The 8,451-nt window shown below is 36.1% G+C and overlaps 1 pseudogene; it reads right to left on the bottom strand.

Moving 5' to 3' along the window:
• Positions 1–303: 303 nt before the first annotated feature.
• LOC119569483 lies at positions 304–7,924 on the bottom strand (annotated as a pseudogene).
• Positions 7,925–8,451: the final 527 nt, after the last annotated feature.

Below are 8,451 nucleotides of genomic sequence, written 5' to 3'. Positions count from 1 at the left end.
TATCATCTTCTATCTATTATCTATCTATCTTTTATCTATCTCATCTATCTACCCGTATCTTCTATCTATTTCTATCCAAACTATCTGAAACAAACTTAACACCTCCCCAAACAAAGCCTAACCTGCATTCATACACCTTATAACCACCTTAACTTGCAACCGGCACACAAAGCACATTTAAAAAAGGGAAAATTAAACCATCTTCATTCTGAATACACAACCCCCCCTCCCACCCCCACATATGCATGCACTCAGAAACAACATAAAAGGGAAAGTCCCTTAAAGGACACCCTATCTAATGCCCTAAAAACACTGCCCCGAGTTTGCACCAGGTCTTCTGCGAGGTTTTAGTAAGGTCAAAGGCGCATGGGTGACTGGTGACCAGGGGGAGGAGCTGCAGGGGGAGGGTGTATCATCAGGTAGACTAAGCTATGTGGCTCTGAGTTCTAGCTGGGGCGGGTCGTAAGGGACCTTTTGGTGATAGCTGCAGAGAAATGACCATTTAGAATTCAAACATGTGCAAATATGAAAAAGGAACAACTGTCCATTCTATAAACTGAATATGATCAAATTATATGTAGAAACATACTTTAAACTGATGATTTTGATCAGTAGGCAATGCAGTGCCCTTGTGCAAAGTGAGTAGTGGCTTTGCCAGCACTGCCTGATTGGATGCTATTCCTAGAATCATCAGTCAAATCAGTCCCCAAATTAGTCAAATTTTGGGGACGAAGAACATGGCACATGGCAGGGACACAAAAAAACTAAAAAACCAAAATAATATAATTTCTCACTAGGAATCTTATTTCAACTTACATCATTCCTTTCTCCTCTCGCACTTCCCAAAGGGTCCTTGCAATGATTGGGGGCAATACGGCGGAAGAACTGATGTTTCTCTGGCTTTGCCTGTGTACCCGGCCCTTTGGGTTTTGGCCGTATTCCTTGCACATTTCTGCAGCCAGTTCATAATCTGCAGATGGGGTAAAATACAAACAGAGATATCACTTACAGAAGCAGTACCTAGGAATGATTAAGAAGAAATAAACTATGTTACCCTTATAGAGATAGTATCAACCAAAGAAGAAAATGTGATTCAAGACTTTACATTTATATAAAGTACAACTGCACTTTAATACATTCTGAAAGAATGTTTCCCCAAAATCTAATAAAAATCATATGAAAAAAAAGGCTCACAGGGGCTATTTTTTTCTTTTTACTCTAATAAAGAAGAGAAAGAGAGACCCCAACTGCATCATAATATATATTTATCTATGAGGCATAATAAGGGATCTCATAGGTGATATTTCTTACAGCTCTATTCAGAGTTTTCTGAGTTTAAAAAACTGTCATACTGAGGCATGTGGGGTTTGGGTTTTTCTTTATCCCTAAGAGACTTCCTTCCTTTTGGCTTAAAGATAAAATTATCCCTTTTTTTTCTTTCCCATCATTTGTATTTTTATTTGCTTTTCTTTCATTTTTATTGTTACACCCAAAAGTGATAAGGATATATACAGCTAATGCAGATCAGCCCAACATGTGGAAAAAAAACAATGTTTCTAACATCAAAAAATTCTAACACCAATACTCAATGATGGCTAATTGTAGCATTACACAACACACAATAAAGTCTCTTAAAATTTCAATGCAGCAAAAGACAAAATTCACAAAAATCAACTACTGTTCATTTTAGTGAATACTCTTTGTGTATGGCACAAAAAGGTCATTTGACAGAATAGAGCAATATCAGCAAGGAATGCTAAATGAACCAAAAGAATGCCATACTCACTCTTTTTGGATTCTTGAAGTGAGCGCGATGGCATCTCCGCATTTGTCCTGGTTCAGCATGTTTTCTCCAGCATAATTGTAAGCCTACGAGAACACAAGACAAGTTCTAGTGTACTAGTTTACAACAGAGATGATGATATAAAAGAATGCGTAAACACACACACACACACAACAAACAGGCCGTTACAATCAGGCACACTCCTAAGTATGCACACATGCACCTACAATTAGACACATTCACAAGTATGTACTTATGATCATGGATACACAGATACACTTACACTTATATGCACCCACACACACACATACACAAAGAAATAAATCAAATATGCTCTTACATATGCTGCATAGAAAGCTGCTTTTAATCGTAAATATTTTGTCCAATGGCCAAATGTCTTCTCATCCAGTGATGTGATGGAATCAGCAGCCCGTTGTAAACATTTTGGAAGTTTCATTAGAAAGTGCAGAAATCAGTCCAGGATTGTGTTTCAACTCCACAGCTCGAGCTATTGTCACTATAAATACAAAGAAACTTTAATATCACATTATTCCCTAAGAACTACTAATTTTTAGGAGTACTAATTCTTAGTATAATAATGACAATGAATTCATGGGAAACACTCCATGGACATTTAATTTTGCAATGATATAGGCAATAAAATTACTAGGCATTGGTCCTTATTTGCACCTTTACAAATTAAAAAAATATATAAATAATTTTTTATTTCCTTTTTGAAATACAGGTAGTCCCATAATAGTATTCAGAATGTGTTTTGTTCTTTACAGGAACTGAGGACAGCTAAGTCCATTTCTAAAAGTAGCTCCATGCAAGACCCTACCTTCTTGGGCCTCTGCTGTAGCCTGGTTGAGATATGCTGTGTGCACTCTGGGGTCCCATCACTCCCTGGCTTGGGGGCCTCGAGAAGTTTGTTCACACCACTCCTCTTGGGCGTACTTCAGGAGTCCTGCCCCACGGCGAAGGCTACGATGGACAATCTTGGCTTCGTCCATGCTCACTCTAGTTAGGAAAATGCATATTACAGACTTTTAGGTTTTGGTTTCATTAGTTTTGTACAGAATGGCCACCTGCCTAATATAGTGACAAAACATACAATAACTTAAAATTTGCCAGATTTGTCTGTCCCCAAAATATGATTCATTAAACTGTAAATAAATGGACTTACTCTTCTGTCTGCCCCCTTGCTGCATGCTTCATGTACCAAAACGGCTTTTTGAAGGACTGATACAAGCTCAAAATCGCACAAAGTGAGCCCGGGGTAGCAGAAAAAAAGAATCACAAGGTAATTCTCTAAAATCTATGCCAAAACAGACCTTCTTGTCTTTAAATTTACAGCTGCTAAAAATAGTATATAATTCACATCACATTAATACAATTAAATCGGGAGTCGGGGACTCTTCTAAAGTAAGCTTACTCGGGAGTGCTGCCAGATGGGTGGGTCCAACGGAAGCCACAGAATCCTCAGCTTGCTCCAGTCAGACCCCCTTGGGCTTCAATGGACCTCGCAGCAGAGAAAGGTATAGTGCAGTGCTGGCTCCACCCCGTCGATCTCATGGTGGCATCAGGGAAGAGTTAAGGAGTCGAGCTCTTCCCTACGCGGGCCTGAGATAAAAACAAAAAAAAATTAACATCAAAAATGGAAATTTTTATAAAATCTATACACTATCTATACACTGCAATGCATTTTTATGTAGTGGGCAACAAAGCGGGTATGCTAAAAATAGTGTACTATCATTAAAAAAGAATAAAAATAATAAATAAAAAATAATAATAATAATAAAAAAAACAATAAAATAAAAAAAAATAATAATAACTACCATGAGAGTGAATAGCACTCTGACTACGTCCCCGTTTAGACTGTTTGTATACAAAGTTACTTACGTCGGGGTTGGTTTTTTTTTATTTTTTTTGTTTTAAAAATAAATCCTTTTTTTTTAAAATTCAGATTTGTTTAAATTTAAATCAATTTTTTGTTTTAAAATCATATTTTCCTTTTTTTTTTTATTTATCAGCATAAAAAAAATTTGGAAAGCTATTTATATCTATACATTGTTTAAAACACTTTGGAGTTTTTTTTTTACAAAATTTTTGCATCATCTCTCATTGGGTTACAAAGTGTTGTCCTGTTCCTGTAAATCAGCTATGAAGGGCCAGACTTGGCCATGTGCAGTAGGGGTGTTACGTACTCTTTTCAAGCAATGCAAGGCAGAGGTGCCCAGACCAAAAAGGGATAATGTATCTAATGATAATAAAGAGCGATCCAGGTGGGAACTTTTCAGCGATTTCCTTAATTCGGGGAAAGGGGGGTTTGATAGCAAACAGGGTAAATTGATTTAAAAGGAAGTTTAAAGAATGAAAACTCAGGAACAATTAGAATTTTCGAGAGGTTTTGGGATGATCCACTAAGATGAAAATCTGCCCCAGGGTCCCTAAAAAGAAGTTTTCAACTCCAGCATTACGAGAGAAGTCCAACGTCGCCACAAGTTTTTCAAAGGGAAAAAGCAACAATTTGGACACATTTGTTAAAAAAAGCAATTTTTATGAATCATGTTTGTTTCCTGTAAAAAATGTATTAGGGTAACTTTAGCACTTTATTTTTAGAAAAAGCATATCTGCATACATTTAAAGGATCTTGAATATGAAATAAATTGAAAAGTGCATATGATGTAGATAAATTGAAGGGCACTGATTCACATTTTATTATATTTGAGTCATTTTTACTTAAAATAAAACAGCCCCATACTGTAAAAAAATAACAATTAACCCTATCCATATTTTGAGCAATAAAAAACATTTTAAATTAATTTCTATTTGCTGATTTTTTATATGGGGCAGGACGCTTGCCAAAGACGTTCTAAAATTTTTTTCTCAGAATCTAAGAATTGTTGGAGAGTTTCATGGATACAATTAGGGTCATAGTTTGAGACAAATTTACCAAAAAGATATAGGCCTAGTTTTAGAGAATTATTAAGAAAATTACAGAAAAGGGTTTTAAAAAAGGGCCACCCCCTCCGACAAAGCCTAGACTCCACCAACAATATTGGGGGACCCCATGTAAATTGGGGGGTTGGGGGGGAGGGATTTCACCCCGAGAAATTTTTTTCCCAAAAAAAGAAAGTAAAAATTTTAAAAAACCCCAAGAATAGATTTCATATGATAAAAAAGGTGTAAAATAAAAAAACTCAAAAATTTGCAGGGGTTTTTTGAAGGGCATCGCACAAAAAAAATAACAAAGAACCCTTTATTTAGACAAACTACCAAAAAGGTTCCACATGACCCAAAAAATTTTCCCTAACACAGGGGTTGACCCTGTGCCTGCGGACCCCCCCCGTCACTAAATTTTCCCTACTGGGGCCCCCCCTGAACACCCCCAAGTCGCTATTTTCCCTCCCTGGGGCTCCACCTTTAAAAAATTTCCATTGCCAGGGCTTGAATTAAAATCAACTTAATATCCCCTTATGGTTGATCAAAAGTAATGGAATGGGACAAACCAGCTGGAAAAAAATTAGTTTTATCCCAGATATTAAAAAAATTAGAGAAAGAGTAATTTTCACCCAAAGTTCAGAAAGAAAAGAAAAAACAATCAAAAATTTCCCCTTTGGGAAAATGCAAATTTGCCCGGAGAATGCTAGCATGCATAAAGGGTAGATGAACATGCATTTCAATAAAAAATGGTGTGCAATAATGAAAGACACATATATACTTAAGGGAAAGAACTTTTAAAAAATATGTATTTTAATATAAATTGTTTAAAATTTGTACAGAAAAAAGTAGACATTAAAAGTAAATGCATTTAAAAGAGATTTAAAAATGCCGGCCATGACATCAGTGCTACATGCGCCAAAAAATTTATGTTAGGTTTCCACCTGCTAAATTACACTGCAAAGGGAAGGAAAGGTGGACTTAAATGTGGGGTAATGGGGAAATTTGTTGTGCACAGAATTCTTAGAATATTTTTATTGTTAAACTCAAAACAAATGGCTTTGCAGATAATTGTATAAAGGAAGTAGTTTTTTATTCCCCCATAGTACGTCTTGAATTTTTCACAGTCGGGGCAGCCTTAGAAAACTTTATCTTTACCTAAAGTTGGAATAATGCAAGCCTCATTTAATAATAAAAACAACATTTTGTGGGCCATATGGGTGTAGGTTTAATGTTTGGCCCCCCATTTCATATCCGGAGTGACCCGAGTTCGAGCCTGGGCAGGGGGGTTGTTATTTATCAATAATAAGATAACAGTTCACAAATTAAATGCAAAATACAAATAGGCAATTTTTGGGCCCCGTGCCTTGGGGACTTTAGAAAAAATTTTCTGTAAATGGATTTCAATTTTCATTTTTATCAGTCTTTAGGACCAATGTCCCAAAATAATGTTTTTATAGGCCTATACTTAAAGCTGACAAAAGTCCCAAGTAATTTTTTTTGTAATCAAAAAAAAATATGTAATTAGTAATATATGACAAATTTGCAATAAATTCATACTGTTTGAATTATCCTCTTTCACGTAATGTGATGGCAAAAACCCACACATCATCGAGAAAAAAAAAAAAATTCAAACAAAACCATACATATCATGAATTAAATACTAAAAGAAAACAAAAACAAACCTTTAGAGGGCTTTTTGATGAAAATTTTTTCCCCACTTAAGTAACTTTAAAAGGCCCTTTTAGATTACTTTCCTTGCAGGGGAGTCACTGTCCCAAAAACCCTTTGCTAAAACGAAAATTACCAAAAAAAAATCACTCCATAAACCAAACCCACTTAAATTTCCCTTCGCCCATTGCTCTAATTTCTCACCTACATAAATTTCAGAGCCGGCTGTCGCGCGACCATTTTTAGGTCAAATTTACCTGAGCAGTGGCTTTTTAGGGGTTCTGTGAAACCGTGGCCATGTTTTTTTATTCGGAGGATCGTCGGGGTTTTTGGGAGCCCTTTTCCCTAGACGGACTCGGTTTCCCCGAAATTTTTTCGTTAAATTTTTTCATTATTAAAAAAGGGTTCTCCACTTAAAAAAAAAAGAGAAAAAATTGGTCGGTTCGGGACTTTATAAGTTATGCGTAAGATGCTGGGTTTTTTTCTTTGTTTAAAATTTTACATTTTTCTAAGGGTTGTCACTCATAAACAAAGTTTAGGTTTTTAGAAATTTAAATTTTTATATGTAGTATTAAAATATATTATTTTTTTATATAATATATATTTTTAATATATATATATAATATTACATATATATACATATATAAATATTTGTGCCATCAGCGATGCGGTGTTTTACGAACTACTTTTGGCGCCATGTTTTACCCGTAGTTGATGGGGGATAAGGGTTGTGACCAAAAGATTCTTCCCCCCGGGGAGTTTTTTGTAATCAGTGTTTGGAGTTCTCAACCCCCCATGTCTACGATCACTCACCTACTACTTTATCTAGGTTTACCTATTTCAGCAATCCGCTCGCTGCTCATGTGCTTTCGCGGACGATTACGATGCATGTGGGGGATTTTGTGTGTGACCATCGTAGTTTCACACACACCACAACACAACACCACACACACACACACCACACACACACACACACACACCACAACACACACACCCCACACCACACAAAAATATATATAAATATATATATATATTATATATATAATATATATAATAATTTCATATAATAATAATATAATATATATTATATATTATTATATTTTAACCCAGCTTTAATAGTGATGTTATAAAAATTTTATGGGCCGTTTATTCTATTATATGTTTTTACATTCTACATGCCTTGTATAATTATGTATTGCACTGCCTTATTTTCCACACCCACTAAATAAAGTTGTCCATTGCTTTTCCCGTTTTTCGCCTCCTTTCCCCCTAAATTCCTATTTATTGTCTATCCCTTCCCAAAAGCTATGTTGTAAACTACCTTTTATCACCAATGATTGTCATATGAACCGTGATCTAGCCCATCTTTAGACCACGTAGGGGGCAGGCAGACTCCCTGCGGGGGGCCCAAAGGGGCAACACCTCGCTCCTCGGCGCGCCCCCTCCACTTTCTAAAAATAAAAGGAGTCAAGGCATCTTGGTCGTCTACCTTCCCCTCTCGCCACCTACCTTCTTGATAGCCCTCATTCTGGCCCTTTAAAATAATATTTTATTATATTTTAATAATATAAAATATATAAATAAACCACACAACACCACCAAACCCCACACACCACACAAAACCACACACCCCCCACACAACCACCCACACCACCACACACACACCACACACCCCCACAAAAACACAACAAACAAAACCACACACACAACACACCCACACACACCAACACCACACACACACCACACACACCACACACACAACACACACCCACCCCAAAAAAAAACCCCCCATATATATATATATATATATTTTTGGGGGGGTGTTTTTTTTATTTTTTTGTTTTTATTGTGTGGGTTGTGTGTGTGTGTGGTTTGGGGTGTGTGTGTGTGGTTTTTTTGTGTGTGTTTGTGTTGTGTGTGTGTTTTTTTGGTGTTTGTTGTTGTGGTTTTTGTGTGTTGTTTTGTGTGTTGTGTGTTTTGTTGTGTGTGGTGTGGGTTTGTTGGGGTTTTTTTTTTTTTTTTAAAATATATATAATTTTAAAATATATATATAT

The sequence above is a fragment of the Penaeus monodon genome, unplaced genomic scaffold (assembly GCF_015228065.2).
Source record: "Penaeus monodon isolate SGIC_2016 unplaced genomic scaffold, NSTDA_Pmon_1 PmonScaffold_15623, whole genome shotgun sequence".
Taxonomy (NCBI): domain Eukaryota; kingdom Metazoa; phylum Arthropoda; class Malacostraca; order Decapoda; family Penaeidae; genus Penaeus; species Penaeus monodon.
The sequence above is the reverse complement of the archived record's forward strand: the minus strand, read 5'-3'. Positions and strand labels throughout refer to the sequence as shown.